Source organism: Chaetodon auriga, chromosome 21 (assembly GCF_051107435.1).
Source record: "Chaetodon auriga isolate fChaAug3 chromosome 21, fChaAug3.hap1, whole genome shotgun sequence".
Taxonomy (NCBI): domain Eukaryota; kingdom Metazoa; phylum Chordata; class Actinopteri; order Chaetodontiformes; family Chaetodontidae; genus Chaetodon; species Chaetodon auriga.
In genome coordinates, this window is record NC_135094.1 from 11,608,418 (window position 1) to 11,634,060 (window position 25,643).

The 25,643-nt window shown below is 42.5% G+C and overlaps 1 protein-coding gene across 3 annotated transcripts in view; it reads left to right on the forward strand.

Moving 5' to 3' along the window:
• The window catches only part of myripb (myosin VIIA and Rab interacting protein b), a 103,956-nt gene that overhangs the window by 22,945 nt on the left and 55,368 nt on the right, over positions 1-25,643 (forward strand). The window lies entirely within an intron of this gene.

Genomic DNA, 25,643 nt, shown 5'->3' on the forward strand with positions numbered 1-25,643 from the left:
CATCGCTGTCCAAATACTTATTAACTGTACTGTAGTGTGGTGCTCAGCCAAGCGTGGCCTATTTATGAACAACTTCTCTTCCTCCCATTTAAAGTGTTCTTGATTGAGGAACAGTAACTAGGAAAATAAAATTCCTGTAAACCTTTAAAATGCCCTCCCAGTCTCCAAACTCTCTCATCTGTGTGCAGTCTGAGGAAATGACCTTCTCTGTTGGGCCCATAGGGAGCACTGTTGTCCATGTTGTCAGGACTGGGCTGGACTGTCTTCACATGGCTGCACTTTGTTCGTCCCACTGGCTGACCACAGGCCTCAGACCAGACTGAGTGACACACAACACTTGTGCCAGTCTCTTTTTAAACCACAACCACAAATCTGACTTTTTTCTCTACCCTATTCTGCCTAATGCAGTCTACATCTGCTTTGTTGCTAAAAAAGAAAAAAGGCTGTCAAGCTCTGCCGTCAAAACCGTATTTCAAATGTTCACTCGTAAGAATGAAAGCTGATTTATCGTCAGTGTTTCAACAGCAAAAAAGGGTTTTATAGTTTTTGTTGAATTCTGCATTTTCTCTTTGGCTTTTGTGTTTCCTCCTTGAGATGAAAAGTCAGTCAAGACCTTAGGCCTTTATAGTAATTCTATGAGACAACTGTCTGTAGTTTTTTAACATGTATGATCCATTAATTATAGTATTGAATGGATTCTTCACTGCTTTTAGTGCCCTCCTCTGGAGGCAGGTGTCATTGCATGTTTTAGTGTCTTCCTGTGCTCTTTTTTTCTTGGTCTTATTAGCTGCATATTTATTCATGTCTCGGGTTATTTGTGATTGTACTATTATCCTGGAAGGTTGGTTTTTCCTGCTTTGAATGTACTCTCACCATGCTATCAAATGAGTGGTGACGTTCGTATGTGTAAGGTCTCATTAGGCTTCAGTGTGGCCATAAATTTGGGAACTGAGATGTCATCCTAAAAGGTTAAATCTCTCTTTGTGATGCTAGGTCACAGTTGTGTGAGAGTGTTCAGGGAGTCAAAACAGAAGCTCGTGGTGGATATTGTCCCTGTGAACACTAATCAGATCCGTGCTTTCATTTCCGGAGGCATCTCGAGGACATACAGATGCATACACACACAGACACACACTGTTTCAGGAGAAATCGAATAGGCTCAGAGTTTCCTCTTGCGTGCAGTTTCTGATCATCTGAATTTGGGTCTCTGCTTGTGTGTTTATGCTTGAGACAACAGACAGATTTGTAAATCAGAGAAGAACTTCATTTTTTTGTTGGAAATATCGGATTAGAAATGCTCTCACAAGGTTCACACAAACACTTTAAAGCATTTCAATCCCAGTTCTGAGTATAGACAAACTCAGGCAGACGTCCAGTCAAACTTGACCATGTTTTCACTTGCAGCAAGCTATCACAGCACAGACAGGCTGGTTGGATCGCCCAAACACAAATAAGCAGTGAGTCGTATCTTCGAGCAGTGCTGGATGATCGTAATAATTAGCAGTCAGAAAGAAGGCACTCGTATAACATAGCTCCAGACGACAGCGTAGCTTGAAATAGCCAGTCATCGCCTGAGTACTTGAGCAGGCAGCGCACCGCAGAAAGAGTTGACAGGGGAAGAGGGAGGATGTGGGTGAGGAGGAGGGCAATAATTAGCTGAGCTTGTCATTCTAGTGATTAAACACTGATTTAGAAGCGTGCTCAGTGGGTGCGTGGAGTTAAATTGGCTGTACTGCTGTTAGCGGCGATGTGACATGCGAGGCCTGGGTCACTGCACTGCAATGCAGCAGTACAGGAGTGCGGCTCAGTTCAGCTCCATATCTGCTCCCTCCATGTACGTCTCACTGGTGTTATTTTATGGGCCAGAAGTAATGTGAACACTGGAGGAGTTTGCTCTGAACAGCGATCCCTTTGGAGCCTGTTTTGCATTGTTTTTATGAAGAGTGATACTTCACCTCACTTCCACATTATGATAAAGGATTTTCATTAATGCTGCTGAAGGAGCTTGTTGTTTTTTCGGTGCTATCTTCAAAATGGAAGATGAATTTGCCGCACCGCTCTAATAAATATGTGCCTTCAGACCTGCAGGCTAAACACTCCAATAAGTAATGTGCCATGCGTCTTGATGCTTTCTGTTGACAGTAAGTAATATCAGCCTTCTCAGCAGATACTTGTCTGATATTAAAGGTGGTGCCCGTATTTCATATTGTTCATATTAACAACTACAGACAGTTTATTTGAACTCCTCTGTTGTTTTCTCTCTACACTGTTTCCCTGAATAAATGCAAAACTTTAAAGGAAGAACCTTTATTCCCACTAAGCACAGTCACATTGATGAATATTACATGAGGGCAATAAATAAATTGTTCTCCTAATTTTCTCTTACACGGCTGCTTAATTTTCCCCTAATTGTGAGAAGATTCTCTATTTTGTGCAGTGTTCTCCCCAGACAAACTTCAGTATTAGTGTTTAGTTTAGATTAATGTCGAAGCAAACTCTGTACTGTCACCCTGGCGCATTTAGGAACTGTGAATTGTTAGGTAACAGGACAACTCAGACTTGCAGCGCATGTACAGACAAAATAATTAAATGACCTTCCTTATGCAGGGATGCATCTCTTCTCTATCGTCTGTTAAGCTTGTCGTTGTGGGCGGTTCACAATCACTAATGGCCGATTTAGCAATTTTATGAGAAATTCAGTGTGCCCAGCGAAAGTCCATTTATGATTAATGACTGAAAACAAAATTGATATCCACAAAAATAAATAGCAGATGCAAGTGGGAGGCATCTTCTGACTAGTAGAGAAGAAGATGATGTGATATTGGCTAGAATTTAGTCACCAGTTAGAAGTGATTTAACCCGTTTAAAGCTGCAGTAATTGATATTTTCATATTCACAAAGTCTGAAATTACTATGAGTGATATATAATGGGTAACTGTAATGACAAACCCACTGAGAAGTGCACCCAAATCTGCAGTTCCACTTAGTTCTGTGAAGCATTTTAGCATTTGTCAGCTCATTATTTTATTTTTACATCTACTTTAACTTTACTGTTTTGGTTCAGTGCTCTAATCAGCATTGTTTTTGTCCTCAGCAGGCAGCTGTTTCCAGAAAAAAAGCTGAATATCATATAATAAACCCACTGTATGCTTACTTCTCACCAACACACTGCAGAAGGCTGAAGCCAGCAGCTAGATGGTGAACATAGTCTGGCATCTAGTAGCCCTTAGGAGTTGGTGGAGACCAAAAACGGAACTCAAAGGAGAATAAATATTGATCTTAAATTTCTCAGGTGGCCACAAACACAACCCAAACAAATGCTAACGTTGCTCCTTGTCTGCTGGATTTATAGCTTAAATAGCTTTTTGCTCACATTCACCACAACAATTTCATAATATGACAGTATGTCTACTCCCCCCAAGTGGTCAAAAAAACTTATGTTAATGATATTGTTTTCAAGGTATTTAAAAGTTGCTGTCAGTTGTGGAGGCTTTCAGGGACAAGCCTACAGCTTATGTATAGTTTCTTAAAACTGACCTTTTTAGTCATCATCACGATTGTTTTAGACTTATTAGACCTAATGATTTTAAGTCAAAAAAAATCATTAAGGCATGTGATTTTGAATGAAGAGTCACAACACCAGTGTTTTCATGGAAGAGTGTGTTTTTAATATTTTGTACAAACACAGCTTTGGATGAACTCAATGTATCTGAAAATGCCAGTTTCCTCAGGAGATTCTTCTGCAGGAAAGGCCAAGTCAGAAGGAAAGGTTGTACATCTCCTGAAATACTGCCCTTTTGTTTCCATTCAGCAGGTTTCAGACATCGATTGTTTCTTGTAGGCTGGCTGTGCAGTTCGTCATTGAAACGGTAGCTGCCACACCAACACTTATTTCTCCACTTGCATTTCCTGAAAATAATCTTTCAACTCTGCTTTGCTTGTAGACCTCTGGAAAAACTGATGCAGAAATAATGCCACTTCTCCTCATTTTCATACTATAAAAGCAAGCCAAGATGATACATATTTATATAAGAATGAGTCACTGACAAACAGTATTACTTAATGACAGGTAAACATCTAATAGAATCAAATCCATAAAAAGGAAATTATGTAAAATCTGTGAAAATGTGTGTTTCATGATTTCAAGTATGAGAGCTTAGGTGTCTGTACAGCCACAGAGTCGTTATTTAATAAATTATGAATCATAGTCTTGTTTCTGGTTAGTCCCTACATGACATGAAGACAGAAGTTGTAATTTCATCGAGCCAGTTCCCAAGGTAACACTGAGCAAAGTTACATTCTCCAGCTGAAGCTAATCTTGCTTTAGTGCCTCTGATTGCTGGGCTGCCCAGTAATTTACTGTCCTGCTTTATATTCGCAACACTTTATTGTCCTTATGTGCTCTGCATCCTCTCTTCACCTCCAGTCCAAGTTGTATATATTTATGAAGTCATTTTAATAAGAAATGTAGTTTACAGAACATTTAAGTGATTTACAGAACAGTGAAGGACATCGCGCTCTCAAACATGAGAAATCAAACACAATGCAACAGAAGACGTGATGCAGAATTGACTATTAAACACTTTATATGAATGGATGTCTTGTTTTGTGCTTGTGCAAAAGGTTGGGCGAAATAATGTGATGTGCACAGATAAAATGCATAATAAAGTTATCCATCCACTCTAATAGACTCATGACACCCCAACATTTGTCCACAGTCTCTGCCCTTCCTCTTCACCCCTCTCCTTTCTTATCTCTCCCACCACCGGTTGAAGTCAGTGTTGTCCTCTGAAATCTTATTCCATTATTACCGTCATATTTTATGGAGTCAGTTTGGGCTAACTGCAGATGCTTTATTATTTTGTACTCACTGGTAGCTGCAGCTGTACAAATTCTGTTTACCACAAGCCCCTCAGGGCCCCACATAACCTGCCATACCTCTGTAGTGACTTGCAATACGACAGCTACATTATAACCTTTTTTAAAACCTGGGGCTATTGTAAGCTACAGTACAGTATAATGTTAAAGCTTTATTGACGCTTTGTTACAATATCAAGGAGATGTGATGTGTTCTTAGCAAGACCACATAAATAATTCATAATTCTATTGATAACTCTCATTTCTGTATTGTAAAAATGAAGTTATTGCACTGCCAGCGGCAGCTACCTTAGCTTACCATAAAGACTAGAAACAGACAGAAGCAGCCTGGCTTGATCTGCGTACCATCACCTGTAAAGCTCACTAATTAATATGTTTGTCTAAAGAGGCATTCCAGTAATTTTGCATGTCAAATTACATTTACTAGTCAAGACTGACTCAAGACTGAATTGCCATTTCTTTTGAAAGCAGTTTTATGTCTGTTGTAACTTTGCAAACTCACATGATTTCTCTGCTGAGTTTGAAGTTTGAAAGATGTGCATTTAGCAGGCAGAGAGTCCAATGAAAAAACATTACTGTATTGGATTTTTGTGCTTGTAGGATTCATTGTTTTTGGAGCTTGACCGAAGTAAAAGTCAGGATATCTCAGCCCCTGCTGCTTTGATTTTTGATTTGCTTTTTAAATCTGTCTCTCACAAGTTCAAAAAGTCATATGGTTGTGATAACCTAAACTGCTCAAGTACCCCTTTAATCCGTGATCTCATGTGTTAATTAGTGAGCTTTAGAAGAGCTGGGAGGAAGATATTGTTACCCTTGGACAGAGCCAGGCTAGATGTTTCCCCCTGTTTTAAGTCTTAAGCTAGGCTGCTGGCTGTAGCTTGATATTTAGCATTCGGCACAGCACGAGTGGCAGCCTGTTGCAGCCGCTCTCGCTCACCGATGAGTTTTATCTCCAGGTTCTTTAACTTAGTGTGGCTTGTATTTGCACTATGGACACTAAACTTGTTGAGTTTGCCCTGGTCTTCCTGCTGGTTTAAGCATTGTTTACAGTCATGTCTGGCGATCCTGAGTCATCCATGGGCCCACTGTCTACACCAGGGATCAGCTGGTAGCACTCACAGGGGTGCTTCCTGGGGAGAGACCTGATGTTCCCCACGAGCAGGGAAGGAAGACATTAGGAAGCCGTGCCAGTGCTGAGCACCACTCCAGGAGAAGACGTTACAAACCAGTCCTCCCATCAATCAATCATCATGGGGAATGTAAGATCACTCTCCAATAAGATGGACAACCTGGCAGGGCTGACTCGGCACCAGTGGGAATACCTGGAGTGTAGTATCATGCTGTTCACGGAAACATGACTAACCACGCTAACTCTGGACACGAACGCTGCATTGGACGGTTTCCAGATGATGTGGGTGGATAGATCAAAGGAAAGAGAGGATGGGAGGAGGGATGCCAGCAATTGCTAATGATAAATGGTGTTACTCTGGGCACATCACAATTAAAGACAACTCTGGAATAGCGACATTGAGCTGTTAGCTGTTAGCATGAGGCCATATTACTTATTACCTAGGCATATAATCCATCACCTCTCCCTTCCCTGAGAAGATCTGGTACACCTGCTGGACAAATCTCTTGTAGACAGGCAACCAGCTGCCACTTGCACAGCGAAAAGAGGGTCCAATGAGGCTGATGAGACTTTGAAGGACAGACTATATCAACTTCTGTGTGGAGAAGGCCATCCCCACCAGTTGTTTTTCTGATAACAAACCCTGGATTATGCCTTACATAAAGGCTGTCCTCGAGGATCAGAGGGTCTTTAGGTGAGGAAATAAAGAAGAGCTGCCATCTCACAGTGTGGATCATGGACTACCTCACCAGCCAACCACAGTATGTGAGCACACAGGACTGTGGGGCCTTGCAGCGAACAGTCCTGGTTCCCTTCCTCTTCACTGAATACACTGCAGACTTAAAACACAAATCAGCTAACTGCCACCTGCAAAAGTTCTCTGACAGCCCTGCAGATGTTGGGCTCATCACAGATGGGGACGACAGAGAACTGACCCAGGGATTTGTGGTTTGCGGCTGGTTTGTGCAGTTGTCAGTTTCTCAAAATGTCAAACATTTCCTTTAATTTTTCCCTTCCATGTTGGCATAGTAAGAAGACAGCATAAATTTGGATCTCACAGTTTGGTGTAGAGGTGTGAGGGGTGTGAGGGCCCAGAGGTGACCATAGAGAGGGTTACGGGGGCTATTAGGCCTGTAGCTGTGTGTGAATCGAACTGTGTGGGACACAAGTATAGCTACAGTAGCAGCAGGATGCAGTGGTGATTCATAGAGTAATACAGCCCACCACTGTGTGGAGTTTCAGGCTTACAGTGTTTGTGTGTAGGACTGTGTGTGTGTGTGTGTGTCTGTGTGTGTGTGTGTGTGTGTGTGCGCATGCGTGTGTGTAAAAAAAAACACGTGACAGGTGAAAATGATATTGAGAGGAGGCAAATCGGAAATGAGGGAAAAACCCAAATACTTTGGGGCAAGAACAGAAAAGCAAGGAGAAAATCCCAGTCAGTGTGTGTGTAGTTTGAAGAGCGTGAGCCTTAATTACCCTCACTTCATCTCCGACTCTTACTTGTCAGTCATTTCCCATTGCCATAACGACGGTCACACCTGCTAATGACGCTGGTTTTCATTTGTCAGGAGATTTTGGATTAGGAGTCATCAGTATGGCTGACACGTATGAACATATCACCGCAGTGATGTGAGGAACCGCTTTTTCGTTATTGCATTACCCATCCAAATGAAGACTCTCTGCCCTGCATCACACATACTGCATTTATAACCATGATTATCTCAAAGAATGGGCATATTATCCTGCAGATATTGAATCTGGAATTTTGCAGACGTCTTATATGGAAATTGCTTGTTGAAATTGAAATTTCTGTCTTCTCGTCAACCTGAAATTATACTCGACATGCTCATACCCAGCAAGGTATCATTACGCAGCAGCTAAGCCTGTCTTAATATAGGGATTAATGTCTAGATAAGGATTTGTTCAGCTTTAAGCTGCAGTGCATGGATGCTCATCTCTGCATGTCATCCCAGCAATGTGTACAGATGTCTGCTGATACACAAACATGTAAACTGATGTACGCAGAATGATGCACATGTGCAGTTTTGTTTATAACCAAGGCAGTGTGTACATCCTAAGAGCCTTAAATGTGATGCAGTAAATTTCGGATCAGAATTGTTGGGTTATTTCTTCATACTGACTGGTAGCAATAAGCATGAGTCCAGCTATGACTCATCCATGTGTGTTGCGCACACACAAACACACACAAACACAGTCTTTCCAAATGATAATCCGTTTTTGAATTGTCTCTGCTCTCTACCCACTTTCATCTGGAAATCCCTGTTTGTTTGCTCCAATCCACTGTTCCTCCCCCTCTGTTTACCCTCTCTATCATTCTCCCCGTTGCTCTCTGTCTACTTTCTTTCATCTCACTTTCACTCCGTCCCACTGTCTCCTGTAGATTGTCCTGTCATTGAGGTCTGTCATCCTGTCTGTCACGCTGTCTCTCTAACTTGAGGCACCAGTGTTGTCCTCTCATCACCTGTCATCACACTGATACTTTAAGGACACAAGAGACCCCATCCCACCATGTACACTCTGCCCAGACCAGTGCAGCAGAGTGGGTCATAAATGAGGGGGCCATGTTGCACAAATGAAGCATAGCAAGTTCAGGCAGGCCACGGAGGTCAAGCTCACTGATGGCTCAGCTGATCTCAGACCAGCCCACATCAGCATCAACATTGTTCCTTATTGGCACGTCTTAAACAGAGCACTCTGTTTAAGCTGTCATAACCTGCTTACCCTCTGCTGCTTCCTCTGCAAGCCGTTTTGCTACCTATATGAGAAGAACAAGATTGTTTGCTTCAACTTGTGCTGCTCGTCATGTTGATCCCCGTCCACGATGAGGACCCATGGCAGATCGACTGCGTCATGGATTCTCAGCAGGTATCCGAAGCAGAGTAAGCCAATTCGGAAGAGAATGCTGTCCACATTCGCCAAAGCCTTCGTCTGGCAAGTAAAGCTCTCAATACTCCCAAGAGTAACATTCAGGCTCCAGTTGGAGCTTTTCATGAAGAGCTTTTTTCATTACTCTTGGAAAATATCCACAGCAAACAACCATCTGCAGTTTTTTCCAATTCCTTTGTTCCGAGGGTGGCTGCTGAGAAAAGGAAGAACTGCTCCCGCAACTCTGCTGCAGGTTCAGCTCCAGCCACTACTCCGCCATCCAAACGAGCACATGCCTTAACCCCAGCAGCCGGCTCCGTGGACCTGGAGGATGACCCCACCATGTCAGCACTGTCCAACATTCAATCATCGCTCGCCAGCATGAAACTTCAGGATTCAAGCCCTGAAGTCCAGTTCAGCAGCCACCACGAGCTTGTTTTTTCCAGCCAGTCTGGTTACCTCCCTCCATGCTTCTTCCTGGGCTGCGGGGCCGTTTCCTGTGGCGTGGAACGATGACGTCACACCAGCGACCACTGATAGCATTTTTTTTTTAAAATGTGGACTGTGGCAAGCTAGCTGTACCATATGGATTGTCTTATCAAACTCTTGGCAAGAATGCAATTAATCCTATTTCCCAAAATGTCATTGTATTCCTTTACCAATGAATTGTTAGTAGGATATCATATTGTACAAAGAGATAGGATGCAGGAAAGACAGCTCATGGATCTACCTTGCTAACTAGTTGACTGCGTTTTCAATGGCTGATAAGAGCTTGAATTATCTGCAGTCATTTTTCAAGAGACTTGTCCATTTTTGAGGCCATTTCTGGCAGGATAAATCAGAGCCTGATCTGTACTCTGTTTCTGAATCAATTTTGAACTTTCCCTTGGCGAAGGCCCATAATTTTCTCGTTCTGTGTCTCTGCCAGCCAGGTTAATCCTCATTAACATCTACAAGACACTCGAGGGAACAATTTGCCATGTACATGTGTGGCGAGTGTGAGGAACCACACTCTTACACACACTTTCAATCTACTGTGGTGTTGTGTTAGATTTATTTAGTACCATAAATTAGAAGCCACTCATAAGTTCACACGTTCTGCTTTAAAATGGTGAGATAAAGCAGCCGCTATAGATTTAATGATTGACTGTTATAATTAGTGGAAAAGAAAAAACTATCGAGCCAACAGACACAACTATGCTGTGGTGTTTTTTTATTATTTTAAAAGAACTCTGCCTAAATCTACACTTATTGTATTGTATAATATATTGGACTTACATATTCTTATGCTTACTGTTAGAGGTAAATTTGCTTTTACGCTAGCTTCACACTCTCTGTAACCAAAATGGGTGCAAGGACGGAGAGTGCCAGAACTTCCTGTGGATGTCTCATCATTCCTTTGGGGAATAATTAAGCTGCAAAACACAAAAGCTTTGAATGAAGTTAGAGTTGTTAATGAAGTTACACTCATTAAATGCAGCTAGTAGATGAATAAGCGCACTGTTTGGTACTGTCTGTTTACAAGCTGTGTTCTCTCCCGAAGCTCTCCCCGTCAGAGGCTGGGTCATAACGAATGGAAGAAAGGCTCTGTCGTCAATTTAGAAGGTCATCTTCAGCTGCAGCTGAATTATTAGAGGCGAGGATCGATACGCACTGTTTGAAGCTGCTGACAGCTTTCTGTGGGTGGGATTTTTTTTCTCTCTCTCGTTGCTGTTGTTGCAGAGATTAGCTTTGTTTTTTATGCGTTTTCACATCGCTACATGCTTGCATAGCTTCTCAATCTTATGCATGTTGTGTGTAAAGCAACAGTAGAGGATTTTTGACCATGAGAGGCCTGAATGACTCAAAAACAAACAAACCACAAGTTATTATGGCTGCTAGCAAATTATCATATTTCAGTAGACTTTCAGTGGGACATGAGCAAGCCATGGACCACCTCCAGACTGTAATATTTATTCACCTTTTTGCTCTGGTTGGTTTGTTCGATAGATGCTTCTTTTACTCTACTAATGTTTGCCACCAGTTTAAATATTTATTGTGTCTTTAACATTTAACTTTAAGAAGGTAAGTTAAGCCTTTCTTGTCTGAGTTTCTTTGGCGGAAGCTGTAAATCATCCCTAACAAATACACAATGTACTCCTGTCTGAGCCACAGCAAATAAAAACTACAGTGCCCAGCTGTGCCCAACAAAATGAAAGTATTTATTTGTGATCCATTTTTTTATTTCCTTTTTTTTAAGATTTGTCTTCAGTAGGAATGAATGGCTGAGAGCCACAGACAGGCCGAGGCAGTCGGAAAAGTGCTGCAAGTCATTCTTGGTTTTTCATTTTTTTCTGGGGCTTTTTAACAATAAGAAAAAGATGCTATTATCACCAGCTCTATCCTAAATTCTCAGCTGGTTCGGCACCACAGTTGACGCTTTCACAATATCGATATCAAAATGTTAAAATCTGCATGATAAAATATTTCCTTTCAGGAACTAACACTTTGACTTTGTTATGCTGTTCTGTCATCTGGCATAACTAGAAGCTGCAATCTACACGGTGGATTGTAACGCATCTCTTTTTTGCCCTTTCTAAACTTACCCCCGCTTTTCGATAAGCTGTTTACATCACAGTTCATTAACAGTTGGTGGTATTTTGCCCTTTTTTGAAGGCAGCCCCATTCCTTGGCAGTGGGAGACAGCTGACGGCAATCAGATGGGGAGATAAATGGCTGCCATCGAGGCTGTCTGTTCAGCTGAGAGTTGGGGTTGTGAAGGTTGACACTCGCTGATGGTGAAGTAAACACACAGCGTGCCCTTGCATGCAGACTAGAGCAAACTGCCTGCCAAGTCTCTGATCTGCCGGTGTTGGATCTCAACTGAGTGTTCAAGAGACGTGCCATATCAGTGTGAATCGAGCGTGAGAATGTGCAGAGAAAATTATAGCTGGCATTGGAGCGAAGAGGTAGACTGTGTCATTGTGCTGCTTGCTGCTGGTTAATGTAATAACTGTCAAAATGGGTGAAATATTCCACTTTTAAATGCCTCAAAAATAAAATGTAATAATATAATGAATTGTCAGATAAGGTAATGACATCCAATTACTGCTTTAACCAGGAGTTATTACATCATAAAAGATGGAGCTTACTTTAAACTTACAATGTAATAATAATTGTCATTTTGAAGAAATGTTATTACGCCAATTAAACTACATTACACATCTAACAGACAGTGGGCTGCATTTTATTACATTTACCGTTTTTATTGCATTCCCATCATATATAAGGACATTTTATGGCATTTTGAAAACTTGCTGTACAACCTGTTCCCTTGTATGTGTATGTCCTCTTCTCAACTCCCACATACACACACACAGGGACACCTATGTGCAAGCAGCTGTCTCTCTGCTCTTTAAGGCCATAAGCGACAGTGTGACCTATGAGTCAATGTCAGGTTACCGATGAAGGGGAATGGATGGAGTGTCAGTCCTTGTCATCGCTGTCTCTGGGGTTTGTTACTTCATTAAAGTGACTTATTGAAGAGATGACTGGCCAGGGACATCCTAGATCCAGAGCTGCAGTCAAGTCCAAGACACAGCACAGTCAAGGCCACGTCAAAATAGACTTAAAACCCAAACTGTCAAAAACCTGTCATGTGTGAACATATTAACATTTTCATTTTTACGAGCAGATTTAGGAGAAGAGAGCTCTCTGCTTTATTTTTTGATTAAAACACTATTACACATAGACCTAAAGCAGGTGGAATCTAACTGTATAAATGCATAGTAATAAACTCATTCCAGCTTCATCATCAGCACTGCCTACCCTGACTGCACATCACTGATGACTCGCACTGTAAGCTGACAGGCGTTTATGCTTTTATGCAATGACGCCGCTTGCCTCTGCAGCTGAATGCCATGAGAAACAGCTTTCTGACTCTTCTGACCATCCCATAATGGATGAGCCATTTTTGCCTCCAGCTGGATGCGGTATCATTCTCATTCTATGAGGCCTGTGTACCCTGTGTGCCGAGAGCGTCCGGGCTATGTGACGTGCATGCTGGGATGCATGAATGCATGCGTGTCTCTGTTCCAGCATATCAACGCGCAGGTTTTTTTGCTGCAACTCCTCCTGGTGTGGCTGCACTCTGAGGGGCAAACAGTGAGTTAAAAATGCAGTAATAGCTGGAGTAAAACACTTTTTAGTTTGCTTTCATGTAGCAGTATTCCCCAGGTAGACCCGGTCATTCAACCTCTGCATCAGCTACACCTGTCCAGCTGTGATAAATCTCTTTCCCCCTCTCAGCTTTCTCTCTCTCTCTTCCCCTCTAACTCAACCGCTATAAGAAACTGAAGGTGACTGAAGCAAGGACATAGTGATGTGATTTTCTCTCCATAATGCCTTTTCCTTTGCACTCACTCTCTCTTGCTCTTTCTCCAAATCCCAGAAGCCTGACTTGTGTGATTGTTTGCTGCAGAGTATTTCAGGTGCGTGTGAGCATATGTTTCGGTTTGGCTGAACACGAAGGCCTCCATGTAATTTTTTGTGTAACTGTTAGATTACACACTTGCACACTTCCACCTAAGATGAAGAAAAAGAAACGTTTTATTGGCAAGAGAGCCTCAGGAAATAATAACCACTCTGGAAATGAATGTGCGTGGCTTGAAAGGACAAGACCGCAGTGTGGTCCGGACTCCCTGTGGTGAAAGCTGTCTAGATATCATAAATAGAGTATTATGTGTTTGTGTGTGTTGAGACAGAGATAATTGTATTTATAAATGGTTCTACTGGGTTATATAAGGACGCTAGAACATCAGAGAGTTCACTGCAGCTCAGCTCTGTAAAGCTCTGGTACAAGGTTAAATCCATTTCAATAGAATGCCAAATGACTATGTGATGAGAAAATTGGAGTTCTTGAAGGCAAACTTTATTAAATAAAGCCTCTACACTCGTTCAGACTCTTGCAAAACTCCATTTTGTAATCTAATTTAGTTATCAATGTAACAAAGATACTCAGCTGCTGTCAATCCCCTGTACGCTCAGATGTGCCTTATCGTTCTTAAAAAGCTGATATTTTGGAAAGGTGTGTGTGCAGTATGTGCTTGATCTTGGTGCAGCTTTGACTGAGCCAGAAACAGATCCAGGAACTGTTTTTTTTTCCACGTGGAAAGATAAGAAAAAGTGAATAAAGACATTTTTTATTGCTTTTTGCGTCTCTGCATAGTGGAGGTGTGTGAATGGCCTGGGGCAAGTTCACATTGCCTGACATGCACTGTTTGTCACAGTATGAGCGGCTCTGTCTTGTTGACTCTATTGATTCGCCACCTGCACTGTATTATCATAAAGCCAATATGCATGTCTGTGAGCCTTGGGAAGTGCATTAGGCCTGTTGGTGTGTTATCAACACTGATCCATTAGCAAACAGAGCTCCACAGACATATCGGTCATTATCATTTTACTGTTTTGTTTGTTCCTTTTATACCTTTCATTTGCCAAGTCTGTTATTTCTCTTCCTCACTGATTTTCTTTCATTGTTTTGTCTTTATGAATCACTAATTGGCAAGTGTACCATTGCTGAATTCACCGTTGAATTGAGGCACTCATGCAAAATGCACTTAGCACCGATAAAATGTGCCGCCCCCCTGCTCTTTGTCATTAGCGGTCGTTCTGGTGCTCAAATCAAAAGTGCTGCGCAGATACAAATACCCTCCTTTCTCAGTCTGCAATCAATAGCTTTTTTTTCCCACATTCAATACCACATTGTGCCTTGTCTCGCCCCAAATCACCTCTGACAAACGCTGCTCTCACTGGACCTGAAAATGAAGCACGGTGGTGGGTGTCACACAACCATCAGTCACACTGAAGCTGCGTGTGTGTATATGATTCTGTCTCTATATCTGTGTATGTAATGTAGAGTCGACGTGGCCTCCTCCTTCCTGTGCCGGAGTGTGTAACGGATTGAACTGATGTGTGTCTGTGTGTGTACGTGTACAGCTATCTTTGTGAGAGCCATTTGAGTTTTAGAGCTTGAGGACATTTTTGTGGAAAGTGAGGACATTGTGGCCTGTCCTCAAATTCTGACAGACCTTCAAAGGCCTGTTTGAAGGTTAAGACTTAGTTTTAAGGGTTAGGTTAGAATTAGGTTAAGGGCTTGGCTTAGGCATTTAGTTGTAATGTGTGTCCTTACAAGGATAGAATTACAAATGTGTGTGCGTGTATGTGGCTCAGTGTGGGTGTGTGGTGTAATGTGACATGTGTCAAATCTGTCATGGATCCACATAGACTATGCTTTGTCTCAGCCCACACACACACACACACACACACACACACACACACACACACATACTCTCTTTCTCTCTCTCTCTCTCTCTCTCTCTCTCTCTCTCTCTCTAAGGTACAGTAGGTGGGCTATGGCTGCCAGTCAGGCTCCCTCAGAGTCTGGAGTCCTGGTCAGAACAAGAGCCCAGGGCCCCCATTATGTCAGAGCCTGCAGTAATACCCCCCCACCCCACCCCACCCCCCACCATCTCTCATAATTGAATTGGCATCTCCCAAAAATAACTCCCTCCTCTCTTCTGCTTGGTTCGGCCCTAATTATCTCTCTGTCTGTCTTATCCTTGTTCATTCCTTCTTTATTTTCCCTGCATGCAGCTCTCCTCTCTCATCACAGGGGAATTCAGTGAACGATGCTCTTCTGTAGCTCTGCGTCTTTGTTGCCACAGAAATAGCCACTCGTTCCCTGGCGGCTATCCCAGGCCTCCTCTTAATATACAGCAGCACATCCTCTCACACCCGGCATTCGTACACCATGGCTAATATGCACCACGCAGCATATTGTGTAACTGGTACAATTGCGGCTAATGTTAGCACTGAACAGCGAGATAAAGGGCCTGAAGCTGCTGATGTTGATGGAGGTTTTAAGATTCTAAGAAAGTTTTTTTTTTTTTTTTGTAAATATATATGACATTTTCAGTTTTACAGCTGTAAAGAAAAGAGGTTTATTTAAAAGAGCACCTGGTGAGTCCCATGTATTACTGTGACTGACATGCCGTAGCATATTTGCACCATATTGTAGACTGCCATTGTTCCCTTGTGGCTGCCTACCAACAGATTGACTCTCCCATTCGCTACAAACAGTTCATCCCCCCCCGATGGAGGCGCTGGTGTTGGATGTGTGCTCAGGAACCACCGCTCTCCCTTCCTCGCTTGGTATCTCTCTGTGAGGTTGATGCTTAAGCAGCATTCTTGACATATTGAGTTGGATTTTCCTGTGTGAATAGAGATTATTCAGCAGAGGAGAGAACAATCTGTGCCTGTTATTGTGGCTTGTAAGAGCTGCAGGTGCTAATCTGAGATGTGGCTGGAAAGAGGAGATGAAGGGATGAATGGACAGAGGCATGATGGAGCTTCAATAGAGTGTTTGATGAAGTGTGTGACAGGGATTGAGGTGTGGATTCAGGGAGGTGAGACGTGTGTGTCGCAAAATTCTGATCTGATACATAAAAAAAATGCACCTGCACACTGAATACATTCGATTTCATACGATTCAAAAGTAGAGTTTTTGCTTATTTAGAGGATTTTGACCTCAATTTGTCTTTCATGCATTTCCAACTTTGTCATACGAAGCAGCTTTGCAGTCATATTTTGTCCATTTCCTCTCTGAACACCTAATCTTGTGCAACTGTTTCAATATTCTGGAAAACCATTATGCCCATTCCAGAGAAGGGATGGTCAAATGAAATACACATTCCTCTCTTTGAATTTAATCGGTCACTAACGAGTAATTGCAGGGTCAAAACAATAACACCAGAATGCAAAATGAATGAATTCCCTCACTTCTAAATTATCTCCACACCTTGCTAAGTTTGCAGTAAACCGTCTATGCACATTATTTTCTCCCCCTCTTTATCTCTCTCTCATTTTCCCACATAGTTGCCACGCAGGCAGGCCGTTCTGATTGGAAACGTTATCAGCGGAGCACACATTTGACTTGGATTGTTTCCCAAAGTGAGGGCTCATTATTGGCGCGTTGGATAATCGTCGGCAGCCAAAGTTGGTTCAGAGAGAAGTCGCCCCGTCGCCCTGAGGCTTCGCTTTAGCTTGGGGTTCACAGAGAGGAGAGGAGATGGGGGGAAGTGGAGGGATAGAGAAGCTGAGGAGTGCCAATGTTTCGAGCTCAGTGGGTAACTTCGCCATAGCTGGAGTGTGTAACGCACAATTTTAATGGCAGCACGGGGGTTTCAAAGGCATTGAAAAGTCACAAATTCTCAGGAAAAAGGCTGTAGATGGGCAGATGCTGGAGAAAGAGGAGAAATCACACAAGGTCAAAATAAAAGAGATGAAACTAGAGAAATTGTAACTAAACATGATGTTGGAAAAAGACAGGAAAGAGTTAATTGTGATCTTGACATTATCTTAAACCAGTGTTAGTCTGATAATCTGCCTGGAAGCTGTGTGTAATTGATTCTCCTCCTGCATATATCCTTTAATAATTACTCTGACTTTGCTGTAAAGCTGTGGATAAACTCAACATTAAAAATGCATTTGGCCATGTCAATATTAACACTCCCAGTATATGCATATGCTTTGATAACACCGTTAGTCCATGTGTGCACTTACTGTAAGTGTGGGTGCCAACTTCTTTGAATTAAAACCAGATTATACTAATGCAGTCGATTGTAGCTGCAAGTGCTGTGGAAATCTCTGCAGATCGAATGCATCACCTGTGTGAGAGAAGACTGCTCGGCTTCTCAGGCTGGTTCAATAGGTTAATGCAGTGTTGTGAATAGCATAGGTGGCTGTAGTTACAGTGCATCATCTTAATTAAGTGAACTGAATTGATTGAAACAATTCATATTCATGCAGTCAGTTTGGTATGGAGTCTCAGCTGGACCTATTGATCAGAAACACATGCTTTGGCTTCCTGTTTCCTGGCGTGCATCATAGTGTTTTCATGCACTGTGCCTCAGTGTCCCTATAGGAACAGCGCCATCACTCACAGAGCCGTCTATGTCCCCATGTGTCTTATACATGTGTGCCTGTTTGTGTTCATCCACTCGTGCTTACGTGTCTGCATATGTGTCTTCTTCTCCACCGTGTTTACTAACATGCCTCTTAGTTCAACGGGCTGGAAAGCCTGCAGGCTTGGTGTGATGTGTGTGAAGGGATGGAGCAGGTCTTAATGTGTGCTTGGTGATGCTGCAAGAATGAGCCCCCGTGGAAAAACTTACCAGGCGGTTCAGGAGGGGGGCGGGTGTTTCCATTTGGACTCCAGCGGCACAAGCTAACCCTGTTTTATGCCACAGTTCTCTTGTGCACTTTGAGCAGGTGCAAACGTGCGCACGCAGTTGCTCTCACACATGCAAAGCAGAAGAATATATTGCGTATAATGTCACACACACATGCAGTAGCACCAGTATTAGCAGCAGGCTGTCACATCCAAGAAGGGGGGTGTTCTGACATTTAGCAAACTGAATACTTCTGGGATTTATTCTCGCTTTGATATTTCATAGATCCGAGTATCCATATGTGTGTGAAAGACAGAGGAAGGGAGATCAACACCAGCAGCAGCAGCAGCATCACGCCATCCCTGCTGTGGTCACCTTGAGCTTACCTAAAAGAAAGAAGACGTATTGTGCATTAAAAAGCATCCACTGTGCCTGTTATTCACTCCACTGTATTTTGAAGATGAAAGAGAGGGAGAAGCAAAGAGAAAAGCGAGCAAGTCTGTGTTTCCTCTTTATTCATTCAGTGGATGAATAAACCCCACCAAGGCCACCACAGAAAAATGAACATGATTAATAATGTATGCTGTATAAATTAGCCACATTCCTCTACAAAATACAAAAAGTTTCAGCTCAGTGTTTAAAACTAGGTTTTTATCTCAGTCAGATTTATAAGTAATGATGTTTCAGGAGAGTTCCAAAGAGTGAGGAACTGCCAGCAGCAAGGCTCCGGTTTCAGACTGAAATATCTCAACAATTATGGGATGGATCACCCCGAAATTTGCTACAAAGATTCAAGTCCCCCTCAGGATGAACTGTGATCACTTTGGTGGCCCCCTGACTTTTGGTCCAGTGCCATCATCAGGTCAAAGTTTGAACTTCTCCAGTAAAAATGCAGCATGTTAGCATTGTCATTGCGGGTGTGGTAACTCAAAACACTGATGTATCCAAGTACAGTCTCACAGAGCCATTAGCATGTAGACTCTGGCAGTGTTTTGCATTTGCATGCTCCCTCGTAATTCTTCTGCGCCTTAGTAATATAGTATAATAATATGCAGCGTTGATGTTTATTCCAAACACCAGCAACAGTTCTCATCATCGCAACTTGTATTGTATCGCCTGGTTTATTATTTAACTCTGTGCAAGTGTACTTTTATTCATCTCCTCTTTAATTTATAAAGCTATTCTGGGTCTATTTCCTTGTCATTAGTTATCTTGTACTTGGTGGAAATTCCAATTGCAGTCTGAGGACATTTTTTACTTTCTTTCCCTTCAGTCATGGTGAAAAACATAAAAGTATAAAGACCATAGGCACACTGTAATTAATTTACCAGCTGCTGAAGGGAAATGTGGTACTGCTGTTTAGGTATTGTGAAGTGAATTTAGTCTTTGCAGACATAACTTTGTGTTTATGCTGATGAATATATTTTTTGGATATTCTACACCTGACAGTCTCTTTTCATCACGTATCTTGGCTAAATGACATTTCTAATCTAATCGGGACTTATTTCATTAAATAAGATTAAGAATGGATGCTGAACGCATGAATTAAAATTACTTGCTGCCGCCGCTGCTGCTGTAATAAAAGTGAGATAAACTCCGGTCCCCGCTGTGTTTAGAGTGAGTAACCTGCAGGAGGTAATGGCAGTCCTCCAGGTGTGACTCAGGAGAGTGAGGAGGAAGATGACAGGCTCCAGGGATTATAGCTCTCCATCATTTCCAGTCAGTCACTCAGCCCTTGATTTTACAGATGGCGATGGTCAGAGAAAATTACCTTGTTGGCTGAATCTCAGCTCGAAAGTCTCCGCTGTTGTCAGAGATATACTTACACTGATTTTTCTGGAGTTGGCCAGGACTGCCATTTTTCAAACGTCTCATGGATGAAAGTGCTGATGTACAGTCAAATAAGTTGTACTGTGGAGTGTGGAAAGGAGTTTTGACATTATGGGAGAACTGGGCATAGACTTTTGGGGTTACTTTATATCCCTTAGCTCAGTTATTTAAATATTTATTCATTTCTCACTGAAAATCCAAAAGTGACAAATACATAGAAATACGTCCTTGCAGATGAGATGTCCACCTCCTCCACCTACAAGCAATACAATCTCATCTCACCAGCCGTCCTATAGTTACACCTTAATCAACAGCTTGCCGACAATCCCAACAGCCAAACACCAGAAACCCTCTACACCTTGAAATTTATGACCCGCGTGCCATTCTGCCACTGCATTGCAGAGGAGGACGTCAGTTGGGATCGTCTACAGCGGTTCTCTCTGCTCTCGCATGGAGCTGGCATTCAAGTCGGATGAACTGTGAAACTCCGCTTCACCCAGTCGGGGTCCAAATGCAAATTTTGCGCTTGGACTGAGCTAAAAATTTGTTCCCATTCTCATTGCTTTTTTTTTCACCCTGGAGCAGATAAGAACTCTTCCAGCTCTAATGCACACGGGGTGTACACGAAGATAGAAATGCATGCATGCACACATAAGATACACTCATAGGCATACACACACACAGCACAGTGTGTTAATGCTACTTCAGCCCAAATAACAGCAGGAAAGGATCCCTGCGTACAGGCTTTAGCTGAGTATACACACACGCCGATCTACAGAGAGAAGCAACATCTTCACAAATTGGCCACTTTCAATTAAAACTGCCTTAAACCCTCGATCAATGCACAATTACTAAGTGCGTTTAGTACAGTGCACATCGATCCAGATCAATAAAAACACACTTTGCACACGCTTCTATCAGCCAGGTGTGCTCCCACATGTCTCTGCTCCAGGCCTCTATGATTTACTGGTGTAATGGTGAGCAGTAGATGCTGGTGTTGTGGGTTTCCACTGCAGCAGGCGGATCACTGATCAAAGACTCTCTGGCATATTGTACGCTAGTTTTCTCCAGGATCCTCTGCTCGGCTGTACTAACACTGGGTTTGACATTACCCCAACATGGCTGCCTGTCTTTTCCACATTCTCCTTCTTTGTTTATTCTTAAGCGTATTGTAAGGCTCTACAAATTAATACTTAGCCCTGCCGTGCTGAAAAATCCATGTGCAGTGTCGGGGGGAAAAAATGCTTTTAACAGCCCCCTTTGTGGTGTTAAACGGGGTTCAATTTATGCCATTTCGGATTTTAATAGCCCCTCTCTATTTGCTCAATAATTACTTTGCATTCCTTATGCTTGGAGGTGGATGGCACTGCTCTCTAAGGTTATTTGCTGCATCAAACCCCAAAGGTATTATGCCTTTGGAATTAAATGTTCAATTTAAAGATACTAACAACGTTGTACTGTTTTGATTGATATTCAGGTGCTCATTAGTCATCTTCAGCCCCAGAAATAGCTTTTTCTTAAACCATAGCCATGATACAGCTACTGATTTGTGTTGGTGTTACTTAACTGTTCTTGTACAATATAGGTACATGTGTTAAGGGTGATGTGTGCAATAGGGATGGACCCAAATGCAGGCAGACAGGATCAGACATAGGCAGGCAGGTGAGGGTCAAAACCAGAAGGCAGTCCAACACAAGCAAACAAATCCAAAACAGAGGAAGCAGATATTCAGAGTCCAATAAACAGGCAAAAAGTCAATCCCAGAAGATCAAGAGGTAAGCTAATAGATGCACATGGTGCTGACTTAACAATCAAGGAACAAAGGAAGTAGGCCAGTACATGTCCTGAGAGGCTGATGGTGGGTTACATGTGAGGAGGTGGGCTGGGAAGTCCAGGCAACTGCAGAGCAGATGAGGGAAGAACAGGTGTGTGGTGGGGTGGGGCAGGCAGGTGATGGGGAGATGAGAGACAGTGCGAGGGCATGTGGCGGATAAGTGGAGAGCAGCACTGAGGGGCCAGGGAAAACAGAAATGTGACTGGAGAGGAGGAAGAGCGAGACAGACCGTGGGACGAATTGGTCTCTATGAATTTCCAATGAATTAGCATAAAATTTCATGTTAAACACCTCGGCTGATTCATCACATTGCTTTCCAGTTGTGTGTTGGTCAGCAGTGCATCCATTTTGAGAGGTGTAGCTCTGAAGCGTCGCACCGAGCAGGAGAACAGCTGCTGAGAGGGCGATCCATCATTTCAAAAAACTGCAATTGTTTTCTGGCCAGGCTGACGCTGGACCTCAAAATGTCGTTATCTTGATTATAAAACTGCCCATAACATTAATTCAACTTCAGACTTGAGCCTTGCTCTGTCTGTTTGCCGGCTGAAAGAGAGGAATGGAAAGAAAAATGACTATGTTAATAGATCGCAAGCAGAGAGTGAGAGAGGGAGAAGCAGGGCAGACTTTGATGGGAAATGAGAGATGAGAGAGAAACGAGCTAATAGATCTTCAACACAAATAATATTTGCCAGTAGTGACAGGCTGTCAGAAATACACTACATAACATTAAATCCACATCTGCTGCCCTGATTTTAAATTAGAAAATGAATTGGTATTCAGCTCTGTGCACTCTGTTCCCCTCTCAAACCAACTGTACCCTCGACACATGAGCTGCGTTGACTCATTTGCATAATCAATAGTTTTTAATTCAAGAGACTGGTGTCTTCTAAACTTTCAGCAGCCAAAGAACTTTGCTGCTCTAAATTTGTCCAGAGCTAAAGCAATGGATCCTGTTGATATTAAGGCAAGTCTTGAGTTGTCTAATAAACACGATGAACTCCCGGCACTAACAAACTAAAGGTTGCTCTGTACATGTGTGCGTCTGATGTTCAGAGCTTTCAGAATGCCACTGAGTGCCGCCTGCTTTTGTCTGAAGTTAACCTTGTATTCCTGAAAAGCATTTAGCAGATGCAGGGGAGAGAAAATTGGCTTTGATCTGCGGTTAGTCAGAATTTTTTCATCGTCCTTCTCTTTCCTTGCAGACACTTGTGTGCCAAAGCTTGATTCTGGACAGATTGATTGAAATAAAAGTTTAATTTCCTTGTTTAAAACCTGTGTAGCAGTCCTGCCCATGAGAGCACGGGTATTGATTCGGCGTTGAACTGGTCAAATGCAGCTTGTGGGTAAATTTGACTACAGCTGAAACAATTAATCCATTAGGCGACTGACAGAAAATTAATCTGCACTATATTTTGATGATTGATTAACAGTTACAGGCGCATATTGAACAAGCTGCGTTTCATCGAATCACCGACCTTGTTGAATAAATGAAAATTTGTGGTTTAGCCTTGACTTGAGGATGAAAGAGTGAATGTTAATGAGTTTAACTTAAAAATCACTGTGCAACCCCCTCATTCACTGCTTCCTCCATAATAGACACTCAGTAGTTTACTGTGATCACTAAATTAGAATTCATAGTGTGCATATATTACAAACACAGACACTCAGACAGTGGACACTGAATATGGTAAATAAGGAGAGATGTCAGACGTAGCGGCAGCTCTTCAGCTTTGAAATTGCAGATCTTGAAATGGCCATTTTTTCTTAGCACTTTAAAGACTTCAAAGACTTGTTGTCTTAAAAGCTTCGGGTTTAAAGTTCATTCTTTACCAGCAGCCGTTGAGAAAACGACCTTATCACAAGGTCCACGTAGTAGCTTAGCTTAGCATGTAGTAGCATTTTTGCAGTAATTCGGAATTCAAAGATACCCTCCAGTGTTTCAACATTGTCCGTATCCAACTTGAATTTGTCTGTTTGAATGTTAAATGGTTACGATTTAGCTGAATAACTATAAACGCTTGTTGACATTACAAATTTCTGTAGCTCAGAAGGCCACGTTGCTAATAAGCGTGACTGCAGTTATTTCTCATGAGCTAATTGGTCCTCAGTGGCACCTGGATGACCCGCATGTCTCTACAGTCATGGCTGCTCGATGAGCACAGGTTTTCATGTCTCATTAACAGAGATGTGAGTTAATGCAAGGGGATGCCAGGCATAACAACCCCCCCCCCCCCCCCCCCCTTGTCCTTGGATATATGTGTATATTCACCCACTCATTTAATTAACCGGCTGGAGCTAGCCATCGTTGCTGGGCTGTTCATTAAACCCATATCGCAGACACAGAGAAGCAAAATGGAACCTGATCTTAATCAGACCTGAAGGAAATGATTTCCAGGCAACGGCGTCTTGGAGTTGTTGAGATATAAATGTACGCTGCGGATATTTGGCTTGCTCCGTCGTGGGTGTGTATATATGTTTTGTGGAGCAGATGCTACAGCTCAAACAAGAAAAGTCTCTTTCATGCTACTTGGAGGTTTGTTTGAATTGTTTTAATTTGATCGGGAGCCAGCATTTCCCAGCAGCTGTGACCTTGTGTATGCTGAATATAAAAACTCCTTTTGATCATCTTGGTAAATATCTGTGTGCATGCCAGTATCCACACATGCATATGCCAGCCTCTGCCCTTCAAACCTCACCCCCCGCCCCCCACCCATTCTCACATGACACTGTATATGAAATGGTTTGTTCGTCTTGTTAATATGCTGCGTCTAATGATGCATATGAAAAGCAATCAGTGAGGCAGCAGAGGATCTGCTTGAGGAGCAGCGTTAATAACTTAGGGAAGCAGGAGATTGCATTACCCCCGCTGGCTCCACAGACGCACATACAGTATCCATATTACACAGGAAATTCACACTATGGTTCATTCAGCATTCTGTTGTGCCATACATTTAATTTTCCTTGTGTGACTTGTGGTTTAGTTTAGCACGAATGCGTACACACATCTTTTGCACATGTGGGAGCGTTACAACACACATGGGTTGGTTTGTTTGATGGCTGTAATGGGTATTTTGTCTATGTTTTGCATGTATTTGTTGTCGGCATATACCATACACGGCATCTGCATGGGATCAGTGAGAGCAGCGCGCCTCCTGGCTGGGTGCAGCATATAGAAGAGTCGCTTAAATAATTTACTCACCGCCGATTCAAGCTGAACGCACTTTTTACACCTTCCCAGCAGCAACAGCTCGATCTCTGCACCTCGGCCTCTGTTCACGCCTGATATCAGCTGATGTTTGATAGTGTAAACATGGCTAAATGTGTCACCTCAGCTCCCCTCCTTGTTGTGTGTTATTTTAAATATCATTAACATGAGTGCAATATGTACTGATCATAAAAGGTTTATGATATAAATGCAAAACATTACATAATTTATTGTAGCCTCTGCCTATGGGGCATTGCTCAGTCAGCACAAATCCTACAGAGGAAAAACCCGTGTGCATAATTTATGTGAACAACTGAGCGCAGGCAAGGCTGCTTTACTGGTTATAGCACTGATTAACAACTTATATTATCCAGTCTTTTTATCAGTCATGAAATATCAAAACCTTGATAACATCAATGTTTTGTAATGCACAAAATGTGAGAGAATTCACACAACATGGTGCACAGTGAGTTGTATGCAGCTGTCGGAAAGTCAGTGTCAGCTGTGGATTTTATTTGATTTTTAAACAAGCTTTGGTCAACTATTTCAGTCTATAATCCTAATAGTTCATTAGTCGGAACAATTCTCTGAGGCGTTAAGATTAGCGAGTCTGTGCTGCTCTTAACTGCTCCTTCGCTGCTGTACTTTCAAACTGTAATTTTTGGACTGAAG